General features: G+C 44.2%; 1 protein-coding gene across 1 annotated transcript in view; it reads left to right on the forward strand.

Moving 5' to 3' along the window:
- Window positions 1-16,959, forward strand: part of NEURL4 (neuralized E3 ubiquitin protein ligase 4) — a 1,403,612-nt gene that overhangs the window by 809,944 nt on the left and 576,709 nt on the right. The window lies entirely within an intron of this gene.

The raw sequence follows: 16,959 nt of genomic DNA on the forward strand, positions 1-16,959 counted from the left end.
AGTACCCTGTTGGGGAAACTTTTCTTGCCTCAGACCGATGTCAGAAAAAGTTAACAATTGTATTTCTTGTGGGAAGCAAATACCTCATAAGGATTTTCATTCTTATTGCATACCTTGCCTAGGCCCAGGCCACGACGTCACTAGTTGTCGTTTTTGTGCTAGGTTTAATAAGCGTACTATAAAAAGACGCTTTGATTTCGCACGACACTACTTCGGTAGAAAATTTAACTACACTATGCCGTCGGAGCAACCGACTACCGGCATGCACAAAAAATGCAAGGATAAGGACAGGCAGCCCAGGCCTAAGCCAGATTCCGAGGCCCCGGCTGGTCCGGTCTCCGGTTCTCCGGTCTTCACTGAGGCTCCGATGCAGCCCCTGACTACCGCAGATCTGGAACCCGAGACCGCTTCGGAACTTTTGGCGGAATGTACCAGGCCGACGCAGCCATTTTGTTCAGGCCCTACCGACGACATTGCTGAAAAAGATGTCGGTGCTGCAGAGACACCTTCGGTTTCTGAAGGCGTTTTCAGACCGACAACGCTCACCATTAAAACGTATCCTAAGACGAAGACTCCTATTAAACCTAAAAGGACTGCACTTCAGTCCCCTGTTCAAGGCCCCATGCCTAAGAAACAGATGCTCAAAATGGCTGAAGATTTGATCTCTTTAATCAGGGGTTCCCAGCCCCCTCCTGACAAAAGGCCTAGACAAGAGGAAGATTATGCATCCTCTGAACAAGTGTCCATTTCTTCAGACTCCTCTGAGGACCAAGATTACTCCTCCTCCCCATATGAAGATTCTGATGCTGAGGATTCCATACCCTCAGCTTCTCCTTCTGAAGACTATTCCTTTGGGGAAACTTTACACACTATGAGGGAACATTTTCACTGGGAAGGTCAGGACTACTCTGACTCTAGGAAAAGGCTCAGAGAGTTTCTTTTACTCCCTCAGCACAGACCACTTGCCATCCCACCAGGTTTAGACATTGTGGATGATGTTTACTTAGAATCCAGTTTGAACCCAGACTCTACCTCCTGCTCCAGCCAAACCTGACAGATACTATAGAGTGCCTGATTCCCACAAATTTCTTTATAAAAGCCCTGTTGCTGATCCAGAGACTATCTCCCAGGGTCCCAAAGGGGCTAAGGCTTCTATGGCTAAAAATCCTGTACCCTCTGAAAGGGACTCCAGAGCACTAGACAGGTGGGGGAAAAAGGTTTACACCTCAGCCACTCTAGCTATGAGGGCACTAAATTGCCAATTTCACATGCTAAAGTATCAGCAATTTTTTATCTCTCAGTTAAAGCAAAGAATGAGCACTCTCCCTCAACAGACTGAATTGAAAGAAATGCAGGATCTGTTGCATGCAACTGAACAGGTGGGTAAACATACTTTACAATGTGGGTTTGATACTTTGGAGGCCTCCTGCAGAACAGCTGTCACTGGGTCTGTTATACGTAGGCATGCTTGGTTAAAGGAACAAACTCTGCCTGATCATGTTAAAGCAAAGCTTCTAGATGCTCCCTTACAGCAGGATGTTCTTTTTGGAGTTAAAGCAGAAGAAGTCTTAAAGAAAATGGAGGATAAGGCAAAATCTATGCAGACAGTCAAAGATTTCCTACAGGTACAGCCCCCTCGCTTCAGCAGAAACTGGCCAACAAAAAATTGGTCCTTTCCAGCTACTGACAGACCACAGAGGGGTAAATACAGACGTCCAAGAGGCAGAGGACAACCACAAGCCCAGTACAAACCCTGCCAATGGGGCACTGCAACACAGAAGGGAGGAGAAGACAGGTCCCAATCTACCAGAAGGCAAACTCAATGACTTGCACCTCATCTGGCCAAGCAACACTCTCTTGGCAGCCCCCTTGGGAGGAAAACTCGCACTTTTTTCAGACAACTGGCACATTGTCACAAGGGACAAATGGGTCCTAGACATAATTTTACGAGGATACACATTCCATTTTCACACCTTGCCAATGAAAAGAGGAATGCCAAACCTGCCACAAAATCAATGGGCAGAGGCACAAAAACAAATTTCAACTCTCATGGACATGAGAGCCATTCAACTGGTATGTACTCGAGAGCAAGGTCTAGGATTTTACTCAAGACTCTTTCTAGTGCCCAGAAAGGACAATGCCTGGAGACCAATTCTGGACCTTTCAATTCTAAACACCTTCTTACAAGTACCCAAATTCAAGATGCTAACACTACAGCAGCTTCTTCCCATGTTGGGCAAGGAAGCATGGCTAGTAACGTTGGACCTCAGGGAGGCATACCTGCATGTCCCTATCAGACAAAGTTGCAGAAGATACCTCCGTTTCATTGCAGGTTCAACCCATTACCAATTCTCTGCACTGCCCTTTGGCTTATCTACTGTGCCCAGAGTCTTCACAAAATGCCTGGCACCAGTAATTGCATACTGCAGACAAAGAGGAATTCAAATATACCCATACATGGACGATTGCCTCATCCAAGCAGAAAGCAAGGACATTCTCTTACAACATCTGGCTTTTGTAAAACATCTACTAAGTTGCCTGGGGTACACAGTAAACGAAAAGAAGTCAAAACTAGTACCCTCACAAAATATGACATTCCTGGGTGCCAGCTTGAATACAACGGCCCAGAAGGCTTATCTGATGCCAGACAAACAACTACAACTGACTCAATATTTCAAAAGAATGGCAACAAAGACCCAACTAACTGCAAGAAAAATTCTGCAGGCCTTGGGCTTCATGGCATCTTGCATACTACTAATACCATTTGCAAAGCTGCATATGAGGAAATTACAGTGGTACCTAAAAAGCGTATGGTCTCAACACAGCCACAGCTTGGACACAATGATATCTCTCATTCCCTGCCTACAACAGGAGTTTCTATGGTGGTCACAGGCATGTCACCTCAACAGGGGTCAGCCTTTCACCTTGCCCCCAGCCAGGCAAACTATCACAACAGATGCATCAGACTACTCCTGGGGGGCACACTTGGCAGGACAGTGCGTTCAAGGCGTATGGACTTCAAATCAAAGAAATCTGCACATCAATCAAAAAGAGATGCTAGCTGTACAGAATGCTCTGACAGCCTTCAAGAATCTATTACATCTAGGACAACTTACAATAAAGACGGACAACACCACAGTAATGTGGTACATAAACAAGGGGGTACTCACTCCTACCCTCTATGCAGGCAAGCAATGACCTTGTGGAACACAGCTCTGGCATACCAAGTTCAGTTACAAGCTCAATTCCTGCCAGGAAAGAAGAACACATTGGCAGACGACCTCAGCAGAAACATCATGGATCCCCACGAGTGGAAACCAGATCCACAAGTATTGACAATGATGACTCAAAAATGGAGCCTTCCAGACATAGACCTGTTTGCCAGTCCTCAAAACTATCAACTAACAAAATTTTGTACAAGGATACCTCACCATCAAGCTTGGAAAGTGGACGCACTCTCATTCAGTTGGAAAAACCTGACAGTATATGCCTTCCCGCCATTGCCTCTCCTCACAAAGGTGCTTCTGAAAGTCAGAAAGGGAAGACCACGACTGATACTCATAGCCCCAGACTGGCCACGCCAGCACTGGTACCCACTATTGAGGAATATGGCCCAGGGCCCACCTTGGATCTTACCACAAATTACCCATTTGCTCACACAGCAAAACAATCAGATTCTTCACAGCCAGCTCAAAACCTTAAATCTGGCTGCATGGCAAATCACCTAAGCATCCAGCCAGCTCCTCTTTCCCAAGCAGTTATGGATGTTATTCTGGAAGCTAGGAGGCCAAGCACCAGGAAGGCTTATTCAGACAAATGGAAAAGGTTTTGTGCCTGGAACCAAGCTAAAGGCCAAGACACAATTCAGCCTCACATGCCTCACATTCTACAGTATTTAACTGAGATGTTGCACAAAGGACTTTCCTTTTCCTCCATTAAAATCCATGCTTCAGCTATTTCAGCCCACTACAACATGGATCCACCCTTATTTTTGCATCCACTTCTAAGGCAGTTCCTCAGAGGGGCAAAAAACATTAGGCCCCCCAGGAGAGCACCTACACCAACATGGGACCTCAGTTTTGTTCTGGAAAAACTTACGCTACCTCCCTTTGAACCAGCTTTCTCTGCAGATCTTCAGTTCCTATCATGGAAGACTGCCCTGCTGCTAGCAATAACTTCAGCTAGAAGAGTCTCAGAGCTGCAGGCACTAATGGCAGTGGAACCTTTCCTCATTTTTCATCAAGACAGAGTTTCTCTATGAACTAATCCTTCCTTTATGCCTAAGGTGGTTTCCAGTGTGGCTTTAAATCAAACCATTCACTTACCCACCTTCTTCCCAAATCCACAGAACAAAGGAGAGAGACTCCTGCATTCCTTGGACATTCACAGGCAACTTCGTTACTACTTGGATAAAACTAAGGCTTTCAGAAAATCTGACCAGCTCTTTGTATCTTATGCTACAGCTTCACAAGGGAAGGCTATATCAAAACAAACCATTTCCAAATGGATAGGACATTGCATTCGTTTCTGCTATACTCATCATGGAAAACCAGTTCCTGCTACCATTAGGCCCCACTCTACCAGGGCAACAGCTACATCTACAGCCTTCCTCAGGGGGGTTCCAACCAAGGAGATTTTGGAAGCTGCAACTTGGAGTTCAGTACACACCTTTACCAAACACTATCACTTACCACTTTACTCTAAGACTAGTGCGGGCTTCGCCACTGCAGTTCTGCAGGGCCTTCTAGCCTCCTGTAACCCTCTATGACTCCTCCACCCATCCTTAGCTTTGGGATTCAACCCAAGTGTGATGACTGCAGCAGGGTAACACGATAAACATAGTACAGTTTTGTACCTATCATAAATGTAGATGTTCGAGTGTTCACCCTGCTGCAGTCCAGGTTACCCTCCCTCCCTCCATCCCCTCTGATCTAACTGGCTAAATCTCTACAATACCTTCCTGATGTATTTGCTTATAGCTGGAGGGATTTTGTGTTTGTGCAAAATTTACTCAATTTGGTACTAATTACTGACCACCTTTTTGGGGGCACCTGACATCTGGGGCAAGAAAAACTGAAGAAAATGGCGTCGGTTGCATTATATATACCCCTGGCACACTGACGTCAGGGAAGAAGCGACAGCAACTGATGCCGGACCAAGACTTTGGAATTCCGGCCGACTGCGGGACCGCCTGATGACAGGATAACCCAAGTGTGATGACTGCAGCAGGGTGAACATTCGAACATCTACATTTATGGTAGGTACAAAACTGTACTTTTTATTTTTGCAAAAAAAAAAAAAATGAAAGTCTAGTCCTTTGCGGTCTTTGTGGATATGGTTTCATCCTGCAAAAATCTTATATTTCTGTAAAAAAATGTACCTCTTTGGACAGCTGAAAAGGCGGTAACCCTAGTTTGAAATTAACAAAAGAGCAGCTTATTACAGTAAACAAACAGGATAATTATTTGTGAGAATATTTTTGCCTCACAGTAAGACGCTGTCCGGTTCGATTCTCAGCTAAAGCGTATTCTGCGTGGAGACATGCATGAATGGACGTACCTTTGTTGAAGGTTGTGCGTCAGGGCTTTTAACTCGGCACGTAAAAATCAACTACCAATCATTAGCGGGCCGGAGTTCCGCTGTGGCGACCCCTAACCGAGAAAAGCTGAAAGACCCAAACAAACACAAATTTTAACTGGGAATACTGCCTGCCTCCCTAGCTCCCCATATCCAGCCTTAGGCATAGGCTAATTAAGTGGCCAGCTAGGACGCTGCTCTAGCAGGGGACTTTTCCAGTATTTAGTTATTTATTTTTTGTTTTAACTAAATGATTTCTTTAAAACTTACAAGTAAATCCAAAAAAACGGAATGGAGTCCACTGGCAAGTATATACCAACGCAGAATGGTAAAAACAGTCCTTTATTAGAATAAAACCAATTATCAGTATTCACCAACGTAAAATAATAAGCGCTTTCATCTCCAATTATCCTGAATTGTATAATTGGAGACGAAAGCGCTTATTATTTTACGTTGGTGAATACTGATGATCGGTTTTATTCTAATAAAAGACTGATGTCCTTCAAGGATGCATCTGCAGTCCTTACAAATGGGGTTGTCCTGTCGTCAGGCAGCCCTTCGGTCGGCCGGATTCCAAAGTCTGGGTCTGGCCTCGGCTGGTGTCGCACTTCACCCGACGTCATCACTGCAGGTCTTCGGGTATAAAGCCGACACCATTTTCCCCAGTCTTTCTTGCCGCGTGGCGCCCGAAGCAGAAGTTGTTCGCAAGTGCCGGTCGGTCAGATCCAGAGATTACTACTACCGAATACTACTTCGAAGACTTCTAAAAGCTAAGTACCCCGTTGGGGACTCTTTCTTGCCTCAGCCGATGTCAGAAAAAGTGAATAACTGTTTAACTTGTGGGAAACAAATACCTCATAAAGATTTCCACTCTTACTGCTTACCTTGTTTAGGCCCAGACCACGACGTAGCAGCTTGTTTAGCCTGTGCTTCCTTCAACCGACGAACGCTTAGGTGTCGGTCGGGGTTTGCTGAACAGTTTTTCGCTCAGATTTTGCGTACATTATGCCGTCGGATCCTCCGACTACTCAAATTGTTAAGAAACGCAAAGAAAAGGACCGACACTCGCGGTCCGCGGTTTCGCTGAAACCACGGTTAAGCAAACGCGAGTGTCTCGGTTTCGGCCGAAACCGAGCAAACGGGTCAATCTTCAGCCGAATCCATGACTACTACCGAGACCCCTTCTACCCTAGTTGAATCGGCCTCTGAAGTTTTGCCTACTACTGTGGTTTCTCAAGAATTATCGGACACCATCCCTTTGGATGTCTCTACCCCAGCACGTGGTGCTGCTAGGCCTCCTGCAGCCATGTCTATAAAGGCCTTTGCCAGGGCTAAAGCAGCCAAAACTGCTAAGTCTGTGCCTGTTAAGCCCCCCTCTCACAGGCCCAGTTCCAGTTCCCAAATGCTTACTCTGGCAGAGGATCTCATCTCTTTAATAAGGGGATCCCAATCTCACCCAGACAGGGCCTCTCAGCCTCCAGAAAAGAGACCTAGAGCAGAGCCCCCTGAGCCAGTGTCCTCAGATGACTCTTCTGATGAATACAGACAATACAGACCATCCAGAGGCTCCTTTTTCTACTTATGAAGATTCCGATGCTGAAGAATCGATTCCTTCTGCCTCTCCACCAGAGGAATTTTCCTTTGGGGAAACCTTACATGCCATGAGAGAGCAATTCCAATGGCAGGGACAAGATTTCTCAGATTCAAGAAAAAGGCTTAGGACCTTTTTACACTTACCGCAACATAGGCCCTTAGCTATACCTCCAGTTCTTCCTGTTGTGGATGATGCATTTAATGATGCTTGCACTGCTCCTGATACTTTACCTCCAGCCCCTGCTAAGCCCGATAGGTTTTACAGGGTACCGGACACTCATCACCACTTATACAAGGCTCCTTTTGCAGATCCTGAGACTATCTCCCAGGGGCCTAAGGCAGTAGCCGACCTCAGCGAAAAACCCTCTCCCTTCTGAAAGGGAATCCAGGTCCTTAGAGAGATGGGGTAAAAAAGTATACACCTCTGCTACTCTCTCAGCTAGAGCTTTGAACTGTCAGTTTCATATGATCCAATACCAAGAGTTTATGCTTGATCAGTTAACTAAGAAACTGTCCTCTGATGATTCCTTAGATAAGAAATATGTTCTAGAAATGGTGAATAACATTCAGCAGGTTAGTAACCATTGTTTAAAATGTGGCTATGATGCACTGGAGGCTTCATTTAGATCAGCCATGACTGGCACAGTTATAAGAAGGCATGCATGGTTGAAAGAACAGGTCTTGCGGATCATGTTAAAGCAAAGCTATTAGATGCTCCTATGGATAAGGTCAGTCTATTTGGTTCTCCTGCCCAACAGGTCATGAAGAAAATGGAAGAGAAGGCAAAATCTGTACAAACAGTTAAAGATTTCTTACAGGTTCAGCCCCAAGGTTTAGCAGGAACTGGCCTTCCAAAATTGGTCCTTTCCAGACTCCTCTAAAACTCAGAGAGGCAGGAATAGACGTTCCAGAGGCAGAAATCAATCCAGAGGAGGTGCCTACAGGGAACGCCAGTGGCAAGGCAATAACCAACGAGGCACAGATACAACCACTACCACTGCAACAGGACAATCACAGTGACTTGGCTCTGACACCGCCTACCAGGGAACAAATAGCAGCACCCTTAGGCGGAAAGTTAGCCTTATTTTCAAAAAACTGGCACTATATCACAAGAGACAAGTGGATTTTGCAAACTATAGACCAAGGCTACAGGTTTCATTTCCACACTTTACCAGTAAAAGAGGAATGCCAAACCTACCACCAAATCAAAAGACAGAAGCTCTAAAACAAATAGCTCAATTAACAAAGATGAGAGCTGTGGAAAGGGTACCACCTACAGAACAGGGCAAGGGATTTTACTCCAGACTCTTCCTAGTACCAAGAAAAGAGAAAAGTTGGAGACCTATTCTCGACCTGTCCGCTTTAAACACATTCATCATTGTTCCAAAATTCAAAATGCTGACTCTACAGCAACTTCTTCCCATGCTGGGCAAGGAGTATTGGCTGGTAACTCTAGATCTCAAGGAGGCATACCTGCACGTCCCCATACGACCACATTGCAGAAGATACCTCAGATTTCTTGCAGGATCAGAGCATTATCAATTCTCAGCATTGCCTTTGGCTTATCTACTGCGCCCAGAGTGTTCACGAAATGCCTGGCATCAGTAATCGCTCACTGCAGGCTTCAGGAATCCAAATTTATCCATACCTGGACGACTGCCTGATACAAGCGGACAACAAAAACAAGCTGACACAAGACTTACAAAGAGTCATTTGCTTACTACAAGCCCTGGGATACACAGTCAATTTAAAAAAAGTCAAGACTGATACCATCCCAAACAAGAACATTCTTGGGTGCAGAATTGGACACAGTAAAACAGATGGCATTCCTAACTGCAGAAAAACAAGAACAACTTCCTCTTTACTTCTTGGCATTAACAAAGCAGAACAAACTAACAGCAAGGAAAGTACTGCAGGCCTTGGGCTTCATGGCATCCTGCATAATCCTGGTCCCCCATGCCAGACTGCATATGAGAAAGCTACAGTGGTACCTAAAGAATTTATGGTCTCAACACAGGCACAGCTTAGAAACCGAAATACCACTAATCCCATGCCTGAAACAAGAGTTCCTATGGTGGGCTCAAGCATGCCAGTCAAACCCAGGTTTGTCCTTCCACAGCATTCAAACAAGCCAAACCATCACAACGGACGCCTCAGACCTTGGTTGGGGGGCCCACATGCTGGACAAGTGCATTCAAGGCTTATGGACTCCAGATCAACTGCACCTGCACATAAATCAAAAAGAAATGCTGGCAGTAAAACTAGCAATCCAGAATTTCAGACCATTCCTCAAAGAAGGCCAATTGATGATAAGGACAGACAACACCACAGTCATGTGGTACATCAACAAACAGGGAGGCACTCATTCATACCCCCTATGCCGAATGGCTCTGGACCTATGGAATATGGCTCTGAGTTACAACATTCAGTTACAGGCAATATTTGTACCAGGAAAAGAAAACATCCTAGCAGACATGTTAAGCAGAACTACCTCGGATGCTCACGAATGGATGCTACACCCGGACATCTTCAAGGCCATCACAAAGAAATGGGGAATGCCACAAATAGACCTATTCGCATCCCCACTCAATCACCAGCTCAAGAAATTCTGCACAAGGACATACCACCCACTTACTTGGAAGGTGGACTCTCTATCCTTCAGTTGGAAAGGCCTGACAGCATATGCATTCCCACCTCTTCCTTTGATGCACAAGGTACTACTGAAAATCAAAGAGGAACGTCCAAGGATAATTCTGATAGCTCCAAATTGGCCAAGACAACATTGGTATCCATTACTGAGGAGCATGTCTGGGGGGAAACGTGGACAATACACCTGATTCCTTTGATGTTAACTCAGAGCGACTACAACATCCTGCATCCAAACCTGAAAACTCTGCAACTGACTGCCTGGAACATTACATAAGAGCAACTAACCCAGATTTATCCCAAAGGGTTAAAGACATTATCCTTGAGGCCCGCAGACCTTCAACAAGAAGGAACTATGCAGGAAAATGGAAAAGGTTTGTCATTTGGAGTACTGAAAGAGGGAAAGATGTGTCAAAGGTAGATATGGCCAACATCCTGGAGTATTTGGCAGAGCTTCTCCATACAGGCCTGTCCTATTCCTCCATCAAGATACATGCATCAGCTATTTCTGCAGAATACAGCTTCGATCCCCCTGTCTTCTCACATCCTCTACTCAGGCAGTTTCTGAGAGGAATTAAGAATGTAAAACCTCCTAGGAAACCACCATTACCAGCATGGGACTTGAACTTTGTGCTAGAAAAATTGACACTCCCTCCATTCGAACCAGCAGCAACAGCAGATCTTCAACACCTGTCCTGGAAAACTGCTTTCCTACTGGCAATTACTTCAGCAAGAAGGGTTTCGGAACTACAGGCTTTAATGGCAGTACAACCCTTCCTAATCTTCCATCAAGATAGAGTGTCCATGAGAACTAATCCTACATTTATGCCTAAGGTGGTATCCAGAGTGTCTCTAAACCAGGCAATCCACCTACCTACCTTCTTTCCCAATCCACAGAACAGGGGGGAAAGACTGCTGCATACCTTGGATGTACATAGACAGTTGCGCTACTACCTGGACAGAACCAAGGGCAATAGAAAAACTGACCAGCTTCTAGTAGCATATGCAACAGGAAGGGAAGGAAAAGCAATTTCCAAACAGACAATCTCCAAGTGGATAGGAAATTGCATAAGATTCTGTTACTCCTACCATGGAAAGCAAATTCCACAGAACATAAGGCCTCATTCTACAAGGGCTACAGCCACTACCACAGCTTTCTTACGAGGAGTGGCTACCAAGGACATTATAGAGGCTGCTACTTGGACCTCCGTGCATACATTTGCCAAGCATTATAACTTACCTCTATACTCTAGATCCCGAGCAGGGTTTGCCACTGCTGTTTTGCAAGGGATCCTAACTACACCATAATTTCTTCTTCCTCCTCCCCTAGTTTAGCTATGGTATTCTACCCATTTGTAAGGACTGCAGATGCATCCTTGAAGAACATAGTACAGTTTTGTACCTACCATAAATGTAGATGTCCGAACAGGATAGCATCTGCAGTCAGGATTACCCACCCTCCTTCCCCTCTGTGGTACTCCTAGGGTATTTGCCCACCTAATAGCTAGCTGGGGGGGGGGATCTCTCATGGTGTATTTGTTTGTATATATGTACATACATGCTTATTTTTTGTGTTTGCCTTCTACCTTTTTGGAAACATTGGCATTTATCCAAAAATTTAGCTATCCAAGAGGGCAACTGGCATCTGGGGCAAGAAACACTGAGGAAAATGGCGTCGGCTGATGCCTTTATACCCGAAGACCTGCAGTGATGACGTCAGGTGAAGTGCGACACCAGCCGAGGCCAGACCCAGACTTTGGAATCCGGCCGACCGAAGGGCTGCCTGACGACAGGACAACCCCATTTGTAAGGACTGCAGATGCTATCCTGTTCGGACATCTACATTTATGGTAGGTACAAAACTGTACTTTTTTACCATTCCGCTTTGGTATATACTTGCCAGTGGACTCCATTCCGTTTTTTTTGGATTTACTTGTTGGTTTCTTTTCTATCATGTACTTTTCTTTAAAACTTGTTGAAGGAATACAGGAAAAACAGAAGAGTAAGACAAACTGTGAGAAAAAGGAAGAAAAATGTAATCTGGATGATGTAGGTAGACTAAGACTGGGCAGTGAGTAGTGTGGGGGAGGCTGTGGAGCCCTTTTGCTTAGGGCACCAGTTGACCAAAAGCCGGCCCTGCCCACCCCCCACCCCAAAAAAAAAAAAAAAAAAAAACCAGAGACAGTTTTCCTCTGTATTCCTCCTGTGCTAGATTGGGATGAAAGCAAAGGTTCAAAAGGTCACAATCATGCATTTCAGTCGACTGCTTTCATACATACACACAGCACACCTCCTCACTCTTCACCCCTTTCACCAAGGCAGCCACCTATACACGTCTGATTTGTGATTGTTAGGAAAATTAAAAAGTAATGACTACAGTTATGTATTCCCCTTTGTTGCTCCTAGACAGTACACTGCCCCTACAAGCTGTAGTACATTTCTTTGTACCCCTCTGAGGTCTGTGAGCAAAGCCAGGTCATGGAGTCTTGGGCAGAGTAATGGACAAGGGATCCCCCCATAACCATTCTAGTGTCCCATTGCTTGGCTGTCTCTACCCACTTACCATAAACACTGTTCAAACCTGTCAGTGTGCATACTATTTTTTCTTTACTTTTACAATGCTTGCATAGATTTGGTTTAAAACCTGTATTTCAGATTTTACAGCACAAGCTCTGATGGCTTTTTGCTAAAGATAACCAAACATAATAGTTTCACATTAAAGACAGTCTTGAAATGAGGAACAGTGAACTCTTCCCTTCAAATTCGCATTCATTTAAAATGCATCTGGGCAGTGGTGGATCATGTGTACATTTATATCCACAGACATCCAACAAACCCAGCAATTATAGCATTATTGTGTACTACGTTATTCTCAAATGTCTGTGACAAGAAACTAACAACAATAATAATAATGATGTCACATATTTCAAATTTGTTTCACACAGACTCAGTAGCCAAAGTATTCCAGTTTAGTTCTCTCTCTGTCTCTCTCTCACACACGTACACTAGTCCTGCAAACCTAGATTATTGACTGTTTACAGATTACCAGATAGGCGCATAAGGTACTTTCACCCACAGAGATCCCCCATAACTGTAACCAATTTGTTGACTGCGTACACCCATTATTGTTATAAAGAAATAAACTGAATGTACTTACTGATAGCTTTGGATAAACTACATGAAATTGTATAAAGATTACTAGCACCATACCATAAAATCCAGCCATGTGTAACACAGTTTTAAATAGAATAGTACTTGTAAGATGATTGTTTAATTTTTATTTAACATTTTGTTTATTGGGAAAGTCCAACTTGGAACAAGCCAGTTTTAAGAGGAGACCCAGGGAGAAACGCTTCAAACACATGTCTTTGTAAATGTGGGAGAAAACTGGAGCACCCAGAGAAAACCCACATGAAAGCAGGGAGGACATGCAGACTCAACACAGAAAAGTACTTGTAAGATTTTTATTTTTATCATTTTGTTTACCAGGAAAGTTCGACTTGAAATGAGCCAGTTTTCAGTAGAGGCCCGGGGAGAAATGCTCCAAACGCATGTTTTTGTAAATGTGAGAGAAAACTGGAGCACCCAGAGGAAACCCACACAAACACAGGGAGGAAACGCAGACTCCATACAGAATGCATCCCAGCTGAGAATTGAACCAGAGAACTTCTTGCTGTGAGGCGACAACACAAACCGCTGTACCACTGCATGTGTTATCAACCACCTCCTAATACATGCTAAGCATACCTCGCAATGGGGGGACAGAGGTCCAAAAATAGAGGGACACTTTTTAAATATTGCTCTTACAAACTTAGAAAGTTGATAGAATAACAGGGTTTTCATTAGTATGAATTTTCTTAAGGATATGAATTCTGAAAATCAAATGTCTACCATTATTTTCTGACTTCAGTCCTCGATGATTTGCCAGTGATTTTCCAGAAAACTACAATTTTATGAGAAATAGACCATAAAATATGAGTAAAAAATCTGGACAGTCTGCAAAGATCTGGACAGCTGAAAGCTATGATGCTAAGTCAATTTACACAGTCTGCAGAGGTAAGTCATCTGAATAGTTCCAAATTAAAGAGAAACATTCTAATGCAGAGGTTGCTGCTGGCAAACAACTTTGTATTGAAGTTGTCAACAGCAGCATGTATGTAATCAGAATTTTTAATAATATTGACATTGTTGTGTTTTAAAAAAACATAGAACATTACGTTAACTTCATAAAAATGTGGTATAGGTTCATCATAAGTAAGCTACCTTTAGTCTTCCTTACAAGGCATCTCATTCCTGGCTGCTGCAGTCAATCAGGTCCTTGCTTCAGTGAAGCAGACCTGATGGAGTGCAGCTTTTAGCTGATGTCACAGACAGTTATAGTCAAGGAAGGGGAAAAAAATATTTTGATGCGCGAATCACGGTGCAGGCAGCAAGGAGGAAAAAGAAACCTGGAGATAGTCAGGGGCCTCCCACGGCCGCGGGTTTGGCGGATGCCTAACCCCGGCTATGTCTGTACATTAGAGACATAGGTGGCAGACCAGGGCTGAATTTCCAATTACCCATCCATTGGTCTAAGTTGCACTTAAATAGGGAAAGGGAGAAACTCTGCTTCACATGGTTGGGGAGCCTATTCCAGAGAATGAGAATTCTCTGAGAAACATGTCTGTCTTTCCAACATGTCTGTTTTTCCAACATGTCTGTTTGTGTTGTAAGCAAAATGTAGGTCTTTCAGTCTAGTAGTTCTGATGCTGTTTTGCAGATGTGCAAAAGGTTCATCAAAACATGGTCCAGGGATGCCTTCTGTGCCAGGCAAAGATCACCTCTCAGAAGTCTGTATGGTACTGTGAAAGAGATAGGGCTTTGAAGGCGATCAGTGTAGGACATCGCACTTTTTGTAAGGAACCTTTGTGGATGTTCAGTTGCTGCATGTGTCTGATCAGGTAAATACCAAAGGGGGCATTATACTCCATGATGGGTCTGATGAGGGTTGAGTACAGTGGTATGATGACCTCTCTGGACCTAGATGCTATGCCCTTGTTTATAAGTTAAGCAACACAGAAGGATTTTCTTGATACCGTGGACATATGTTGGTCAAAGGCTAGATTACTATCTACATGAGTCACCGGATCCATGACTAGTGAATCAACGTTTAGGGGTGTTTTATTAATTACATAGTTACCCAGAGTGGCTGACATCCTAAAAGGTACTAAAAAGCATTTCTTAGTATTGAGTGTTAAGCCATGGCTTTGGCACCAAGCATTTGTCTGTGTTAGACATTCCTGAAGTGTGTTCTCATTGGAGGGGGTTCAATGACTGCTCCCAGTTGGCAGTCAACTAGAAGCCTGGTTAGCCGAGGCCCTTGATATTGGCTTTCTCCAGTACTTAGTGGAGACACGCGCCATTCAACTCACTACTTTTTTCATGGGTGACTTTGACTACCCCACTATAAACTGGGATTCACACACAGCCCCTAATGGGCAGGCCCAGAGATTCCTTGATGTTTATAAACACAAACATTCTGGATCAGATAGTCTGCATGCCCACTTGGAGTGCAAACAATTTGGACCTGGTCCTTGTGAGGTAAGAATAGCCGCCCCGAGCCAAGGACAGTAATAAGGCTTTCTTACAGCTATATCTGCAACTTTAAAGGCAGTGTACATCAAAGTCCAGAACTAATAAATGGAGCCATCAAATTCAGCTCCAGTTTTACTCCCCCCACCCCCCTGGCCATCATATCAAACATCATTCACCCAACTCTCACTAGGGAGCAGGTCCTAAATGCACTCATGAAGGCCAAGAACACTGCTAATGGGTCCTGATAATATCCCAGGATACCTCTTACATAACATGAAATATGATCTGTCAGCTCCACTGGAGTAATATTTCAACCATAGCCTTCAGTCAGGCTTCATGCAGCATGACTACAGAAGGGTGGTGTTATCTACAGATCTCAGAAACTACAGACCTATAAGTGTGACATGCAAAGACATGGAAAGAGTTATTGGGTAAATGATAAATGACATAGGAAATCTTCAGACACTGGATCCAACCCAGTTTTGTTTGGCTAAGGCAAGGTCATGCTTACTTGGCATGGTAGACTTCTGTGAGAAGGTCACCAAGGCAATGGATGAGGGAGAAAATAATGCATACTGCCTATTGTGATCTGGCCAAGGCATTTGGCACAATACCATGCTCTGGCATTATAAACAAGTTCACGGGATTTGGCGTAAATCCCTATTTTACACGCTGGATACCTAGTAGGCACTCAGGACCCAAGAAGTTAGGTAAGGGAAGTCCATCACCACAAAGAGACCAGTCACTAGCGGAGTCCCTCAGGGTTCTGTGCTGGGCCCACTCCTTTTTGGCATCTACGTCTCAAAAGTCAAGGCCAGCATTAAAGGCCTCTGGCTGACCAAGTTTGTTGTTGATTGCTAACTAGGAGAAGTTATAAAATCCCCTAAAAACACTAACATCCTGCAGGAAGGGCTAACACAGGCAAGTAACTGGTACCAGAACCATGGTTTAAAACTCAGTGCCAAAAAAATGCATAGTAATCGCCTTTGGAAAGTCGACTACTCCAGGAAACTACCTCATTGACAATGCAACCTCAGAGTAGACACACTAGTCAGGGGTTTGGGGACATAAGTAGACCATAAACTGCCTTTCAACCAACACTTTTATAAGGTAGTATGGAAATCATTCTATGTTGCACAACTTATAGTCAAGAGTAGGCATCCAGGACCAAGGAAGTCATTGTTACATTGTATTCGGCCCTTACCAGACCCATTCATTGAGTATAACAACCCTCTTTTATATGTACCTGACCAGGCACTTGAAATAACTGGAACATCCACAGAGGTTCCGCATAAAAAGAATACAGGGCATAAACAGTATGTCCTTTGAGGGTCGCCTCAAAACCCTATCCCTTCTACTGTCTCCTAGAGATTGTTGAGGGGCATTCTTTGCCTGGCATACAAAGCAACACTGGATCCCACTCTGATGGACATTTTCCATATTGTAAAACAAGTAGCATCAGAATTACCCAGTCCAGAGTCTTTTAAATCTTGCCTGTGACATATGCAGGACTTGTTGGACGTGTAGTTAAGTGTCTAAGAGATTTCCCCTTCTCTGGAACAGGCTTCC

This window comes from Protopterus annectens, chromosome 7.part0 (genome assembly GCF_019279795.1).
Source record: "Protopterus annectens isolate FY-2018-M chromosome 7.part0, PAN1.0, whole genome shotgun sequence".
Taxonomy (NCBI): domain Eukaryota; kingdom Metazoa; phylum Chordata; order Ceratodontiformes; family Protopteridae; genus Protopterus; species Protopterus annectens.